The sequence below is a fragment of the Varroa destructor genome, unplaced genomic scaffold (genome assembly GCF_002443255.2).
Source record: "Varroa destructor unplaced genomic scaffold, Vdes_3.0 BEIS01000007.1, whole genome shotgun sequence".
Classification (NCBI taxonomy): domain Eukaryota; kingdom Metazoa; phylum Arthropoda; class Arachnida; order Mesostigmata; family Varroidae; genus Varroa; species Varroa destructor.
The window spans coordinates 25,718,016-25,733,892 of record NW_019211460.1 but is presented as its reverse complement, the minus strand read 5'-3'; the positions used below and the strand labels follow the sequence as shown (position 1 = coordinate 25,733,892).

The 15,877-nt window shown below is 38.5% G+C and overlaps 1 long non-coding RNA gene across 1 annotated transcript; it reads right to left on the bottom strand.

Moving 5' to 3' along the window:
• Nucleotides 1–691: 691 nt before the first annotated feature.
• LOC147754489 (uncharacterized) lies at nucleotides 692–15,795 on the bottom strand. Its single transcript, XR_015316692.1, has 3 exons — nucleotides 2,480–15,795; nucleotides 1,245–1,294; nucleotides 692–1,028 (listed from the first exon to the last, which is right to left on the bottom strand). It is a non-coding gene; the product is annotated as an uncharacterized LOC147754489 (long non-coding RNA).
• Nucleotides 15,796–15,877: the final 82 nt, after the last annotated feature.

Genomic DNA, 15,877 nt, shown 5'->3' with positions numbered 1-15,877 from the left:
GCTATAAAAAATGTAGTGTTTAAAAGGTGTGAGAAGAACGCTGTGACGAAAATTTAACAAAATTGAATAGCATAACTTAATAAAATGCTGTTGTGGATAAGTTGAGGGAATAGCAGCTAGATAGAAACGTTTTTGCTTTGTCAAATCACACTCTAACATTTCAACCTCGCCGGAGACTAAATTCCTGTCTCTCAGTTAAACCCGAGAAAAACGGCGCTCACCGCTAATCTCACCGTAAGCGCTAACGAAGTCGCTAGGACGATAACAACACACACCTGATTTTGCTTATGATCTCAAGCCATTGCGATTTTGCTCTCAATCTGCTCTCAAAAAAAACGGATTTCGATTATCTGTGTCTTACTGAAAGAGCTGCGCGCCATAGCTACGTCTGCAGCCTCGTTCAGGACAACAATCGCCCACACGCATGAACACCTAGCTTTGAAGGACCCGAATTCATTGTATTGCCTAGACCTTTATCAGCACGAATCAGCACTAAGGTAAATGTTCAGGTTAGCCTTAATTCTCTTAACTTCCTAGCTAGAAGGCGTTAGTTGTGCCTTCGATTGACTATCCATGAGATGGTTTTAGGTTGTTCAAGCAAACCCTTTACGAATCAACTCCTGCTATAAGGTTAGTACACGAAAAGCTTTTCAGTTTCTTCTATTGAGAAGTTGAAAGAAGTACAGAATGGTAAAACCTCATGGGATTTATTTCACGAGTCGCGCTTTTCAAGTGTGGTCTCAAGCTGTCGTTTTGAAATGGTTAGGTCATTCCTTCCCGCCTTGTGACGTTTGCTGTTCGACGCAGAGCCGTAAGGTACGACTCGCACATTTATTCCAATACAAGCGCGAAACTTGTATTGAAAACAGTGGGACACTGGTCTAATTGTGTTGAATCTTTAGCACACAATCGATGCTGGAAGCAGGCTTCAACTTCCGTCCTGAGAATCAACTTGCACGTAGATGTTTAACTGGAGCTTGCAGACTCCAGGTGACGCTCCCGGACGAGTACTTCTTATAGGAGCGTATCTAAGATTAGAGGATTTGATAGATCGGCTTACTTTCGTAATGGCATCCCATGATAGGGTATTATCTGCAGCTGAAAAAAGCTCTCACGATGTACTAATTACAAGCAGCATTGACAGACCGAAAATTTGAGTATTAAGGAATATTATTTGATTGTTTCGTGCATTTTGACGTTTTAATAAGCCAGAAGTCAGTTTTGTTCCCAAAAAATATCCTTACTTTATTACGGCTGGATGACCTTTGCGTGGGTTACCTTGGCGTGTCTTGTCCTGAAATTGTCCAAGTACCTAAATTATAAGGGGCCCGCTCTAGATTATTTTTAGCAAAAGCTTCACCACCGGGCAAATTATACGTACCGGCCACGTCAACTCAACTCGAGCCTTCTATGAAAATCAAACCCCCGTTCAGTACAATGGGTGTTGTAAAGTCACTTTTCCTGTCACAGAAGGAAGAACCTTTCCTTCAGCTGGTTTTTTTTTTATTAGGCGAGACAAACAATCTATACACATATACGCTGTTAGGAATAGAATATTGATTAGTAGCAATTGGAAATGTTAAGCGCACCAAAAATTTACTAAGCTCATCTCCTAGTTTCGCACGAAGCTAACATGTAAACAATAGTCTGGGTGCTATTTTACTAATCGTGACAACATCGTTCATTGCTGTTTGGAAAAAGTAAAATTTATCAGAAACTTTTCTTAACTGTGATCAATATCTTTCAGTGATAACCTGAAACTTTTCCGTGGCTCGCATCTACAACAATCTACATTTTCTAATGAGAACTTTTAGAATTATAATATTCGTTGCTGTCTGCTGTAAACCGCAGGACATATACGCCAACCACTACCGCTTGCAGAGTACCAGAATGGCGAGCGCTAGCGTCCAGTACGTAAAAACAAAAGTTCATATTTCGTATTGCTTTTAGGCAATAAGACGACACCATATAAGATAACATAGAATGCTGAACGTACCAACGTTTCGGTATGGTCAAGGCCGACAGCTTGCACGTTTTAACGTACACATCACTATGAACAGGGCCTTTTCACGAAACACATTCAGTTTTGACGAGGCACTAGAGAAGAACTATATAAGAATTACCTACAAATTCATACGTCGAATAACTTCGTTATCGACTCTGAGCCGTTTATGAATACTACCTCATTAATACCAAGTCGACTAGATCAGCCAAACGTCAGACCGCTCCGAACTTCTGTAAGTCGAACTCTTAACTAAAACAGACTTATGCCTTTCTCGAATATAAATCCTTCAGCTTTACGGCCTTCAAAACTAGCACTGTGGCTGATTTAATAAAACGCATTAATTAAGAACACGCTTCACGATTCTCCAACTTTTCGTGGACTTGAAACAACCGATAACGTATCAACGCCAGCATTGTTTGTAGCGTTCTATACTGAATCACCTTTGAACACGCGAGTCAACTCTTCCCAACTCACTATTTGTATCCGGGGATGGGTCCCCATACCGTCGTGGATCGATCATGCAATAGTCTTCGCCCTGTTCCAGTGGACGAGATACGACCGGCATAGGCGTACAACGTATCCTATTCAATAATGCTTCCGCATGCACGTCCTTCACTCAGATATAACGTCCGCACAACACTTCAGCCGTGCGGAAAGCATACGTGTGTCTCCTATATTTCGATGCTGCCTGCCGATAAACAACTGCCAGAGCTATGTCGGTCCACTAATCGTTTGCGATGCCTTCATATAACTACAGACCTACTAAGCATGTAGTCGTTCAGTTGTCTAGTGGGATTTAGAGTGAGCTTAAGCGCGTAACTCATGAATTTCATATGCTTTGCACATGGATTTATCTACATTTAGGAGCCTATATAACATCGTGTCGATGAAAACCAATTCCCGCGAAGCGTCACAGGGCGACCGGTCCTTCAATCTAGCAACAACACTGGTACACGCTCAGCCGAATTCATGCGATACCGCCAGCAAGCTGTAAAAGTCTTACTCGACTTTTACTCGAGTTGCAATCAAATTCGAAATCCAAAATACAAGGACCTTCGATTATAATGTCGCTACGTGTAGAACTTGGCTTCAGCAAATTACAACATCCACCTGTATCTTCTCTGATTATATAAGTTAATTGGTTACTAAAGAATCGAAGACGATGGCGACGTGTTCTTGCATTAGTGTGAACATATGCATTGTTATTTATATCTGTCTTTACGAATGTTTTTGAACAGATCATTCAAATTTCCATCTTTTCACTCATTTTAATGTATTTTATAGCAAAAAATTACTGCGGTCCCTAACAAAATCTATAGAAACCGAGTTAATGCAGAACCTTCGGCCGAACGGCGTAGGTCCACCGTCGAAGATGTACCCTAAATGACATTCACATAAGATCTCCGCCATGTTGCGCTCCTTGTTAACGCCATCGGCTCGTTAAGGTAAAAGTATGTATTATACAAAGTGATTTCAGAGTGATATTTTAAATGAACTTAAACCTCACAAACATTGAAAAAGTACACATATATATATATATATATATATATATATATATGTGTGTGTGTGTGTGTATTGAGCAACATATGCCGAAAGGCAAAAAAACTTAAAAAACAATGCTACTAGCTAACCCAAAGGCCTTGAAAAGAATCTAAAGGAACTTGCCATTGTAGTCTTATTTGTGGCCTATCAGAGCTCGTCTACCCAATAGATAATTTTACGCACGTTTGCAGTACGGCGCAGTTTTACGATTGACTCGAAAGGAGACTATCGTTTTACAGCTTCGGCAAAATTTCCAGCGCTGGCAACGATACATTTTGCGGTGAAATTATTCGAGGTTACCTTTGTTACATTATATTGTAGTTAAATATGAGCCACCGGTCCGATTTAACTAACTTCGAATCCCTAACAACGTTACCTAGTCCTGTTAATACTAAAATTCTTTCTCACTTCTTGGTTACCAAGAATCGGTACGCCTTCCATTACCTTCAAGTTCATCAAATATTTTTATTGATAGTTTTGCATTGTCGCAGATGCGTATGAAGCAGAGAAACGCCAACATCTAATTCAATTGGTATGCCTTATGAAGCTTTTGGATTACTCGCTACAAAGTTAATGTTTACTTCTACATTTATCACATTTCGACGCTAAAGACTTGCAAGCATTCTGTTATAGTTTGAAATACCATGTCGTTATATAGATATATATATATGTGTAAGGACCGACGACTATTAAAATAACGTTTTAGTAATACGGTGTTGCGTAAAAAGCCCGAGAGCTTCATGACGCGAACTCCACATATCCACTATGAATTGCTATCCTAAATATGTGATGTAGATATACATTACCCAAAATTACCATTACCGATTAAAGCCACAAACCTAGGCAGCCACGATGGTAAATAAATGTAAGAAATAGAACGCTAGATAAAACAGCAAGTAGCTCCGATAGATCTGAGTGTTCTCTTCGGAACGGTCATTACGAGTCCCAATCGCTTGTCGAAAGCCCGGCAATGGCAAAATTGATCCTCTGAACGAAACTAGGGCGTCCCATAACAACCAATGCGTATGTAGGTGCCCATTTCATTGCGGTCGAGATATTTTCCTAATTTTTGGTTATGTACAAAAACAAACAATAACCGGAAATTTAATATCGCACAAACAAAGCATACCAGTAGCTACCCGGAGATTAACAAAGAGCCTTACATGTATTTTCGTAGTCAACGCAATAACTTCGTAGCGTATATCAAGAACAAATATTTACTAAAATAGTTAACAGCGTCGAATATTAAATACTGTATCACAACTAGACACATTTGATTCCATATATAACTGAGAACTCCTGTGGCTGGTGGCGGTTACATCCTTTATTGAATAAGGATACACTAAAAATATTAAAAATACATTTTACTTACCCGACCCTTCGGTCTCTGTTCCCTTGAGGCAGCAGACCTGATAAGTCAGGTCAACCTTCGGTGGGGACATACGAGTTCTTTTGGGTGGGTACAACATGCTAGGGTGTATATATTGAAATTCGGAAGCATGTCATAGGGAACAAATGGAGCGTGAACATTTAATGTCTCTACGCACTTGTCCATAGCATACGCTTCAAGTAGATTTACAAATATGTGCATTTCTCTCACAAAAATACTCCTGTATGTTGATACATTATGAACCATAGTTCAACCAACCAATTATTGTTGCAACTAAATCTATAGTGTAAACATTTGAGGCTGAAGCTGGCTCGATAGCTGTTTTTTGACTCTTTTTTTTTTTTCGATTCAGCTTATTAATTAATAATAGAATAGTTCCCAAAAAAGTCGATTCGGGAAAGTTCAACAAAAAATCCAAACCCAAAAAAATAAATCAGAAACCTTAACAACTGAATAACCCACCAAAGAGGATTTGAAAAGCGCTCACTTGCATGAGTATTGGCAACAAAGATTCTACTAAATGAACCAAGACCCTCGGACCGTTTTGATCGAATCGCGGTGGGAGCACGCCGTTACGACAGCCAAAAGTGTCGCAGATCGGTTGATGTCCACGTGTTCGAGCCGTTGTGGCCGTCCGGCTTCACGCGTGCCAATATTTTTGCTATCCACGAAAGCAGCTTTCCTCTAGCGGAATGGGTAAAAGAAGGTTATGGACTGACGTAATCCACGGAATAGTCCCTTACACAGTGGCAGTAATAGAAACAACGCATGCTGACTGATACACATGTTGATAATTATAGGTAAAGACCAAGCCGTTGTTTGCATTTGCCTGTTTTAAATCGTCTGCCGACGGCTGTATTTGTCGTGTCCTGTTTATTGCTTGCTGTAGAAAAACGCCAAGTATTACCGTGGAGTATTTGCTTCAGCGACAGCTTGAATGCATCCAGCAGATGTTTTTGTGAAAACTTGAAAGACTCAAGTGTTTTCCTGTATTATCTATCCTGTAGTTCAGGTTTCTTTAGCGTAAGTACAACCTAGTTGGCATAGCGACTGTCGTTCAGCCAAGGAAAAGATCGCGGACTATAGTCCGAAAGTGAGCAAGTGAACAGTGCTTGCGTGCAGCGTCTTTCAAGATTGAAGTCACGAAAACAAACCGGCGTACTATTTTTACGGGCTAGATTACTTAGCGGAATTAAGTCTATGTGTTCCAAAGGAATAGTTCCTCAATGCGAGTTAGCGTACGTCCAGCGGTTCCAATAAAAACGTTCTAGATATGGACCTTTTAGTGAAATTTCATCTGTACTACATACTTTAAGCGACTAAATAACATTGCAGTACATGTGGGTACTAGTTAATTTGTAACTGACGTTTAGTCATTAATTATAATTAACTAGTTTCTCAGATGGTTTTTAAATAATCATGGCCGGCAAGCTTACGTAAGCGTATTTGAGGTGCCAATTCAATTGCTAGCGCTCAAATGAGCTCAGAAGAACGTACCTAAATGACCATATTGTCAAAGGATGGGTATCTGTGTGATCAGATCGAAGGGCATGTTCAGCAAAGCCACTGCTAGCATGAGAACTTTGCAGTGTATCTAAGTATACAATAGAAAGCTATCTATACCTTTATGGATTGCCAGTTACATCACTTTTAGAACTAGCCGACTCGATTGTATCGCGATAGATTACTCGTTCGTATAAAACTCGACTTAAATTCGATCTGGAAGCTTAGAAACCTAGAATGTGGCCTCGAGCTTTTTGCAATACTCAGCCTAGGTAACGGTGCATATTGCTAGCCAAGTGACAACGGCTAGCCATTAGACGCGCAAGTCTGCAAAGAAACAAACAAGAACTACTTTTATGACAAAAATACTGTAACTCAGAAAGTTGACACATTAAAGGAGGAAAACGTCTCTAACTTCTGCAGTTCAACTTGGGCATTCCTTTCACCGAGAAACCATAAGAAAAACTTGAATGATTCTAGTGTAGAAAGAACACATTGTAGACAAATGGATGGCTGCTTGTCTGGCGAGATCATAAACGTTTATTATGTATCTCGGCTGTTTCGCTTGACACCACGTGCAACTTACCATTATTCGACGTTAGACAAAGAACGTCAGGAGATGTAAGTTCACAGGTAAACTTCTGGTGTAACTCTCGGTCATTTTCGGCAGGCATAAGGCGCGATCCTCTCTTGTTCTTCTTAACTAACTACGACGAGCTTTAAGATCACTTGTAAGACGGTCGTCAATTGGCTTCTAGCGTGGTTTTAGACCCTAATCATTCTTTGGATCAAACATGATCATAAGTAACTCTATTTATCTGAATTCTGCGGTTACTTGTTGTAAACCGCATATAGAAGTTCAATTTGAGTCACAGTAAGAGTTTCGACAGTTGGCGGTGAAAAAAATAAATTAACAATGTGAGTTGCACGAAGTAAAATTTCGCAATAGGCTTACACAGATTCGTGCTGATGATATGAAGATCTTAATTTCCCTGACAACGCCATTTGGCTTATTTGGTTAACTAGTAGCAAAATCTCTATGGGTAGGTAGTAATAGATGTACGCTCGTTAAAGTCATGGCACTTTAATGCTCCTAGTTCAGAATTGTAACTAAGATTCGGGATGGTAAAATTTACCATCTTTAATTCGTTATTTTGTACCAGTTGCACAAATAATGGTTCATTATACTAGTCAAGCAGAGGCTCTCCTTCACTGTGCAATGGTATTTACGCCCAAATGAGTAGATCATAAATCGAAGGTTAAACCATTTGATATTTTGTATTGTACCTTATTATCATCAGTAATGTATCTTTTCCAGCGACGTTAAGCTTTTTGTATTCTTCGCAGACCTACAACGTATAGGTGCATATTAGGATCGTGATCCTGTATGACTCGCTGCAACAAACGTGAGACCCACACAGAGAAACCGTAGAACAGTTCCGCCACGACATGGCCTATCTCAGCTAGTACTCTAATTGTAGCATTATGCAAAGGTGTTCCTGCTCAAGGAAGCTATTTGAAAAGTATTAATTTCTCTGTCTTTCTGCACACATCTATTTCGAAAAATACCGGAACTCACCTTCGAAACACACAGGTCTCGTCGAGTGTTATTAATTACTCGTGTTAGCTTCGAAGCCGTTTCCAATTCTCTACTGCTGCATGCGTAGGAAAACATCCAGCTTTGGATTTCGCAGCTGCTTTGATTGATACTTTTCCAGCTACAGCTTTGGACAACGTTAGTAGAACGACACGTTTGGCGATCTAAAAATAAAGTCATGAATTAATACCAACAAGCAGCACAGATTTTGTAGCGTCGCTTAATTAAAGTTGACGCGAATAACTTCTCATATTCATACCAGATACGCTTACATATGTTACCATGACGTAAGTTTTAATTGCATATCTAAGCATGGCTTGAGAAATATCTCTACATGCATTCGTATGTGCCTGACTGTTATAGAATAGACGGAGCTAAATTCTAATTTCATAATATTGTGATATAGTTGAAGATAGTTATCCTACATTCGCGTTTCGTGCAGTATTATTTATGTAAATGGTCGCATGTATTACCGTATCCCACGTCTTATATTTGTCATGCTTCGCTTTCATTCAAGCCCTTGTAGCCTGAATAGCAGGACGCTGTACACAAACATTCCATAAAAACTCACGGGTTATTAACATCGCTTAATATATACCTTGAAGTACAAAACAAACGTTTTTAGGTTGATTTTACTTCATGGGTCTCTAATTACGCCTGACATGCTCAATAGGTTTTACCAGTTTGAACTACTTATATTTGCACTATAACGATACGCACTAACGAAAGCAGGTTGAAGGTTAATATGTCACATAAGAATAGTTTATTAGAGTAGCCTATGAACTCAGTGAAATAAAATACAATCTAAAATACAGAAAGGACGTCCGCACACAGAACAGGCCGATTTGGGTAGCCGAAGCGGGGTACGTAAAGGAAGCTCATAAGTTAAAACGGGTCGATTGCACCCATAGGATCTATCTTCAGTCCTTCTATGAGTCTTTGGCGAGCCTGCACGATAGCGACGGTCGAAATCGCGAGCACAGTACAACAAATTACAAATGCTATCACCATTCGCTTCATCATCGACCAGGATTTTGGCTGACGTGCACGTTTATATGCTTTCTCTCGCTGAGATGCTTCGGCTTTCCGGCGGTAGTATCTGCGCCATTTAAGGATCAAGGCTCGATCCAAAGGCGTCGCTTCCCGAGTGGCCATGCTGTCAAACCCTTTTTACCTTGTTCATTTGGACTTCAAATTATTTTCGGCCAAGGTTGCCGGGTCGGAAAGCCGAACACACGAAATTATAGGTCTCACAGTCAAGACGATGTTGTACTAAAAGCAACGAAACGGTCTGGTATACTTTCACAGGAAATATGACGGTTTAAGGTAAATAAAAACAGCTATTTCATAAAACTATTCGGAAAACACTTCGTCTTTTGCAAAGTCTGACGGACTGCTGGGGTAGTAGTCCCTTATGGACCCTCGCTGCCAGATGCCCCTTTAGGTATCTGACGACTTCAAATACTAAAAAAGATGGATGAAGTCAGCTGCATCCCATACGCGAATATCTTTTTGTCAACTTATTAGCTGCGCTCCAGTAGCTACCGTTAGCGGCTACTAATGTCGTTTCACCGTAACATCAAATGCATTTGTATAGAAAACGTCGCGAATCTGATCTACAGAATGTCAAAGGAGCTGATCATTCAACAAAGCTAAAAGCAGTATATATATACTTTTTTTTCAATTTGAATCTAATGAGGTTCTGGAAAATGCTGCTAAAGCTGTTAGAGGCAAGTAAGCCCGTTATTTTGCCTTTTTATAATCTTGTTCCGTAGTAGGACCTGTTGCAGATAATCCCATCCTCTTGAAACGATGTCCGTGTAAAGGTTGTATAATCTAAATTATACTAAATTTCAGACACATACGAGTTTCGACGAAACCCACAACTTGACAACATTAATTGCTAAAAGTAACTTTAGGCTATTGAAGTGGCAACGTTGTTTTAAACTTCATCCCGGAAATTATGTCTGTCAGTGGAACTGAAATAGTTTTTTTCAGTGCACAAACGAAAGCGTTGCATGTTTTATCCAAATACAGCAAATTTAATGTAATTACTCAAAGGAAAGAAAACCACGGTTGTAAAAGTCAAATTAAAATTTAACGCATGTCTTTATGATTTTGACGCTGCCTCGTATGGCCCAGCGCTACATTTATATGTCGCTTCGCCTGCGGCGTGTCCTGTTGAACCAGCCGTTCAAACCAGCGTCCCGACCTTTCGATAACATGCTCTTGCATGACGTACACGCAATCGAAGTAAGGCGTGCGCTCTCACTCATTCAGTAAGTGATTATAGAAATGAAACAAAGTGACGCCCTCTAGATAGATTTCGGCACTTTTCAAATACCAACATACTTCATATAAGTGATAGGTAAATATAATTTGTTACAATAGATAAACACGTTTCAATTTATAGCTATGGCAGAAGATTAGAGGCGTCTAAATTTCGAACCGATGCATTGACAAAATCGCCTGAACCGTAGATTCGTCTGGGGCCAAACGGCGTTATTAACTTGAATGTACTGCATCCTGTAGGTCGCCACAGAGTTTCACTGCTCGTTTCGATGACAGGTGATATGGTCTAAACAGACAGTATATCTACGTTGTTAGACATGATAGGATATAATATTGTCACTGATATATCGGAAGACATTCGATACAAACATCAACCTATATTCACGTACGACCTACCTGTAACGAAACGAGATCTCATCTATCCACTACTAAATATGTTATCGTTGCCGGGAGTTTTTCATGTGGCAAAGTTTTTTCTCCAAAGAGTGAGAAAGCTTAAAGCTGGTAACAAGCCAGTCTTAACGTCAGGACGTTATGGCAAACGCTTAGTTTATGAAAAAAAGTATTTCTGTTTTACCAGACTCAACTATTTTTGCGCTTATGAAGCTTAAATTAATAAGAAATACTCTAGTGTTGCAGAGTTCACAGGAACAAAATTTAGATGTAGTTCTATAAAAGCTCCTATAAAAATTCTCTTTAACATAAATTACTGTTCAATGTAATATGTTTGGTAGAGTTGGTGTGCATTACTATATCGTTTATAAACCGCCATCAAAATCAATAAATGATGTAGTCGCTGATAGGTCTCCATATTGATCGACCGAAGCGGCCGAATGAGTCACTTGAAAATAAAATATTGTCTGCATACTCCAGGTTGACGAGGGCTTTAACCAATGTAAATGTAATTGTGGATAATAAATTACTTGCAGAAATGCGGTAACTATTATTATCTTCGCTGAACAAGTGCACACTATATCATTTTGAAGTGGTAAATGCACTCGAAAAACACATTTTGGCTCATCTATCAAATAATTAATGCAGGACTATATCGACAGTCTGTTAATAGCAAATATTCAGCAATATTTAATAGCAAAATGGAAACGCGCTCATTTCCTATGCATGTTTCAACCGAAACAAATAATATTACAGCTGAAATATATTTTCACTACAATATTGAAGAGCATTAATATTGAAAGACAGTCTTTAGATTGGTGTACTATTAAAATCAGCGCTTATATAGATACCAGGTCGGGGAAAACTTAGTATCAATGACGAAAATGAAAGATCCAGTTGAAATGAGCAGAAGTCAGCGTACAGTTATATTCAACTTCATCACAACATTTTACCATGCTTCTTATATTATAGTAGATATAATTTTTTTATATAGATATAATTTTTGAAATTATTCAATCAATTATTTATTAATACTGCTTGCATGAACTACCGCACACATTGTCTGATGAGTGTCCTGTAAGTAGTAAAAAAATGCTAAATGAAGATAAAAACCTTTTATGAGGCTGAAGAAGAGAAAAATTTTACAAACCTTCTCCAGTACTATATAAATAAAATCTATTTAAAGAGACAGTGTGGGAATGAAATTGAGGGCTAATGCATTATTCAAACTAAATCTTGCTGCTAATGTATTCGTCTGCTTCTGTGGAACTTTCGCCTATTAAATTCATAAGCCATGGTTTGAAATTGATTTAAAAAAGGGTAGTAAGGATTGGTGCCTTCGAAAATTAATTAAGAACGGATAAAAGGGAAAATAGGCTCGTCTTGTTGAAAAAAGCAAGTTTCCGCGGAGTGTTGACGTATTTTACCTCACACACACACAAATATGTATATATATATAATTGGTCGTATATAACCATCAATCATTAATGCGACTATTTGGTGCAGTTACCGATCATCTTTACACGAAATTCATCTTCAAAAAATACTCTTTCCTTAACTAACGGTACCATTCATATACCAACAAAGCGAGCATCATAATCGCGATATTTGATGTTCTGAAGGATGCTATAACACAGAACACAAAGATTTCAAGGCAGATGAGCTTCACTTGCTTCTCTATTCAATACAATTATAACTAGAATCGTATAACTTGTTGATTCCTATTTGAAAACAGTTCATTGAATTGTCGAAAAAAGCATTTGCACTTCAAAACAACTGAAGAAGCATTTGAGAATGATTCCTACAGTACGCAAACATGGCCATCTGTAAATGGATAAAAGAAATAATGCTACCTCTAATGATACTGCTAGTTTTCTACAAAAAATATCATATAATTGGGATAGAGTTTAAACATTCTCTGTTGTCAATAAAGGACGATTCACTTTCTTTGTATTATATATTATGCATGCACAGACACATCATATATATATATATATATATGCTTAAGCAAGCATTTTTTTGTAGAGAGGTCGTGCTTATTTGTGCAACCTAAAAGCATTTCGCAAATAAAGGTGAGTACATACGCAGCTACTAGACTACACGTGTCATAGGGAACTGACAACAAACAGAAACGAAAATGGCTTCCTTGTGTTCCAATATTATAGCATTATAAGAGCTGAATAACGTTTGATGCTGTGGATGTCCATCCATAGTTCGATATAGAGTCGGAGTATAGAAAAATGTATAATTTTTAGATCATTACTTATAATCGCATCCGTTTTGTCTAAAGCGCTAAGGACCTCACTTGGTGCATAGTAGTGGCTAGAGGTGCATTGAATAATATATATATATATATATATGTCGACATAAACTGTTAAAAATTTAAAATTTATGTCGCAGTCCGGCAGTCGGACAACGTACTACGTTGCTCCTATTGCTAGACTAGGGCCTGTCAACTTGTGGACTGATGTACTAAATCGAGTACATTTAGTAACATATGGGACAAATTGGGACAAGTAGTCGTCAGTAGAAGCATTAGCTAAAGAATAACATAACGATACAGAAACACCCTATGCACACTATAAAGCTATTCGAACGCAGATTGTTTTACCCAACATGGTCCAAGTGCGAAAGGTATGGATAAATTCGTTCATTCAAGCCAAGCTATTCAAAGCAAATTCAATATTTATTCGCTTAGTTTTGTTTGACTCAAAGCACACAAAGAGTTCGAAGAAATAATCACGGATGACTGAATTCTATAACGTTATAACAAACGGTACAACTAGATTAATTAATGCGCATGTTTTGAGGTGTATTCAACAATTCTGCAAACCTTCTATATTATATATGACCATTTCCTTTTTCAAACTTTGTCATTCTATTGTCCCTCAACGTCTTTGTCTTTCATCGGTCCAAGCTTCCGTCGCGCCAAACGTCAATCGTGGTGTCCTCTAGCGTCCACCGCCTACTTAAGAAATCTATTGGTAGCTGTGAACAATCTGATCTTGAGTCCATTGAACTAAATATGTGTTAGCGTACAAATGACCGATGCTTTGCTCTTTTCAGCATACCCTAGCATTCATCCCTAAAGCATTACTCAAACTTGGAAGAAAAATATGAAAATTTCCATCATGGATTGTGTATGGCAGGAGCTAATGATAATCCATAATGGTTTTCTAGGGCGCCTTGTAATATCAATCGAACTTCTGCCATATAAACCCTTAAATGTAAACCAATTCACTGTTTTAGCATCAAACGTATTAATTTCGGCTTGCATGCATGAGCATTTTTCTACATACAAGTTGTTTAAAAAATTAGATTACGGAAGGCTGAAAAACACAACGTCACAGACATAATATAAAAACACTTCAAAAAGATTAACTTGAAGACAGTAAAGACTCACATGTTTCATATAAGATCAATATTTTTGTAGCATAATCAAATGTGGTCACCTGCGTTCCTGGTCAAACAGATGGCGTGTGTAAATAAAGACCTTCGAGCCAACTAAAGAATGTAATGAAAAAAAAACGCACAATGTATTAATCAGTACAAATAGAAACATCCGGGTTTTGATTGTGGATTGCTAGACTACACGAAAATTTGTTTCAGATCTAATAATAATAATAGAATATATATCGTATTATGTAAATGTATATCATGTCTCGTTCGACTGCATACTGGCTACTTATTCGGCCTGAAGCATTTGATATTATGTAATCAGAACGTGCAGCTATGGCAACCCATAGGTGTTAGGACCTTCTCGATGCACAAACCTGAAGAACAAGTTAAAGGAACTGTTAGAGTTACGTTCTTTCTAGTATAATACAAGCTTCAGTTCTGAGTTCGGCATCTTCTCGGCGTTGATTTAGCTGCCTGCGCTCTCAATCTGAAGAACTGAACTGGCGTTGCGTCAGGATCAACGGCCATACGTCTCATATTCACGTATATTGTCTAAGTATGCATATGAGTATATAATTATCACTGATTTTATTTACGTTTAGTATATTGGTCTACATATGTGATTTGCGCTGTGTAACAGCCATAAAAATATCCATATCCGCCATAAAAATTTCCATATCGCGATTGGTAACGACGCCATACCGATAGGCTAAAATGCCAGAATTTGATTGATACTATCGCTGTTTTCGAATCTACTAATACTAAGAAGTTGGTCATGGCCATCCCTGAGAAACCTGTCAGCTATGTGCATGTCAGCATTCCCGTCTCGATGGTGCGACCGAGTTAAAGCTGGCTGTAGCTAAGACAAACTTGACGCCTAACGATGTTGCTGAATGTATAGAGATGTGTTCTAAGAAGCGCTTTTCTCTTATAGTTTGAATATGATTTATATGTCGTACCCTTCCAAGTCGGCAAAAGCGAACAACAGGCGAGGCATTTTGCCTTTATGGTGGGACACGTTACAGATGGTTGATACTGCGCTCTCAAATCGCGCTTTAAATTGTTTCAAATATAAATAACAACTCGCCTTGCTAATGAATATCGTTCAATTTCTTTTTATATAGGTTAAAAAAAAATTATGTGCACAGCACGTTTTTAAACTTTATGCCCTTTATTGTGCACAATTCGTTCGGCTCATTAGACGCGTGTTACGCTCTGCGTCGCTGCGAGAACCCGCGGCAGATAGTCGACGACTGTCCACCACCAATAAAACATACAGAATATTTCACTCTGGAATGTATTATGTGTAGTTTCCTATTTGTCGCTTATCACAATTGTTGTAAAAGCTGTAGGCTGTCTACAGGCATTACGAGGACCGTCGTAACGAAGTTTTTGTGCGGCGCAAAACGACAGGGACCGATTAGAATATCCGAATTTACGCCAGTCGTTTTTTGCACAAACGATTGACCAACTCAGACCATCACTAAATCTATGTCGATAATCTAGAAACAGCGATTCCTAATAATATATGTAGGGACAATATATTTAATAAAAGTAATAAATAATAATAAAATGATATTGAAGGAACGGAGGAATTCTAGTTAGGTATATGAAAAATTGTTTTCTGTGTAATACCTCCAGACGCGTAGTCACCAAATGTGTATTTTAACTTCTAGCTAACTTGTTGGCCCGACCCAATAACAAGGTACCTACGATAAGGCAAGGAATAGGCGAAATCGGTTGAATCCGCTTATTT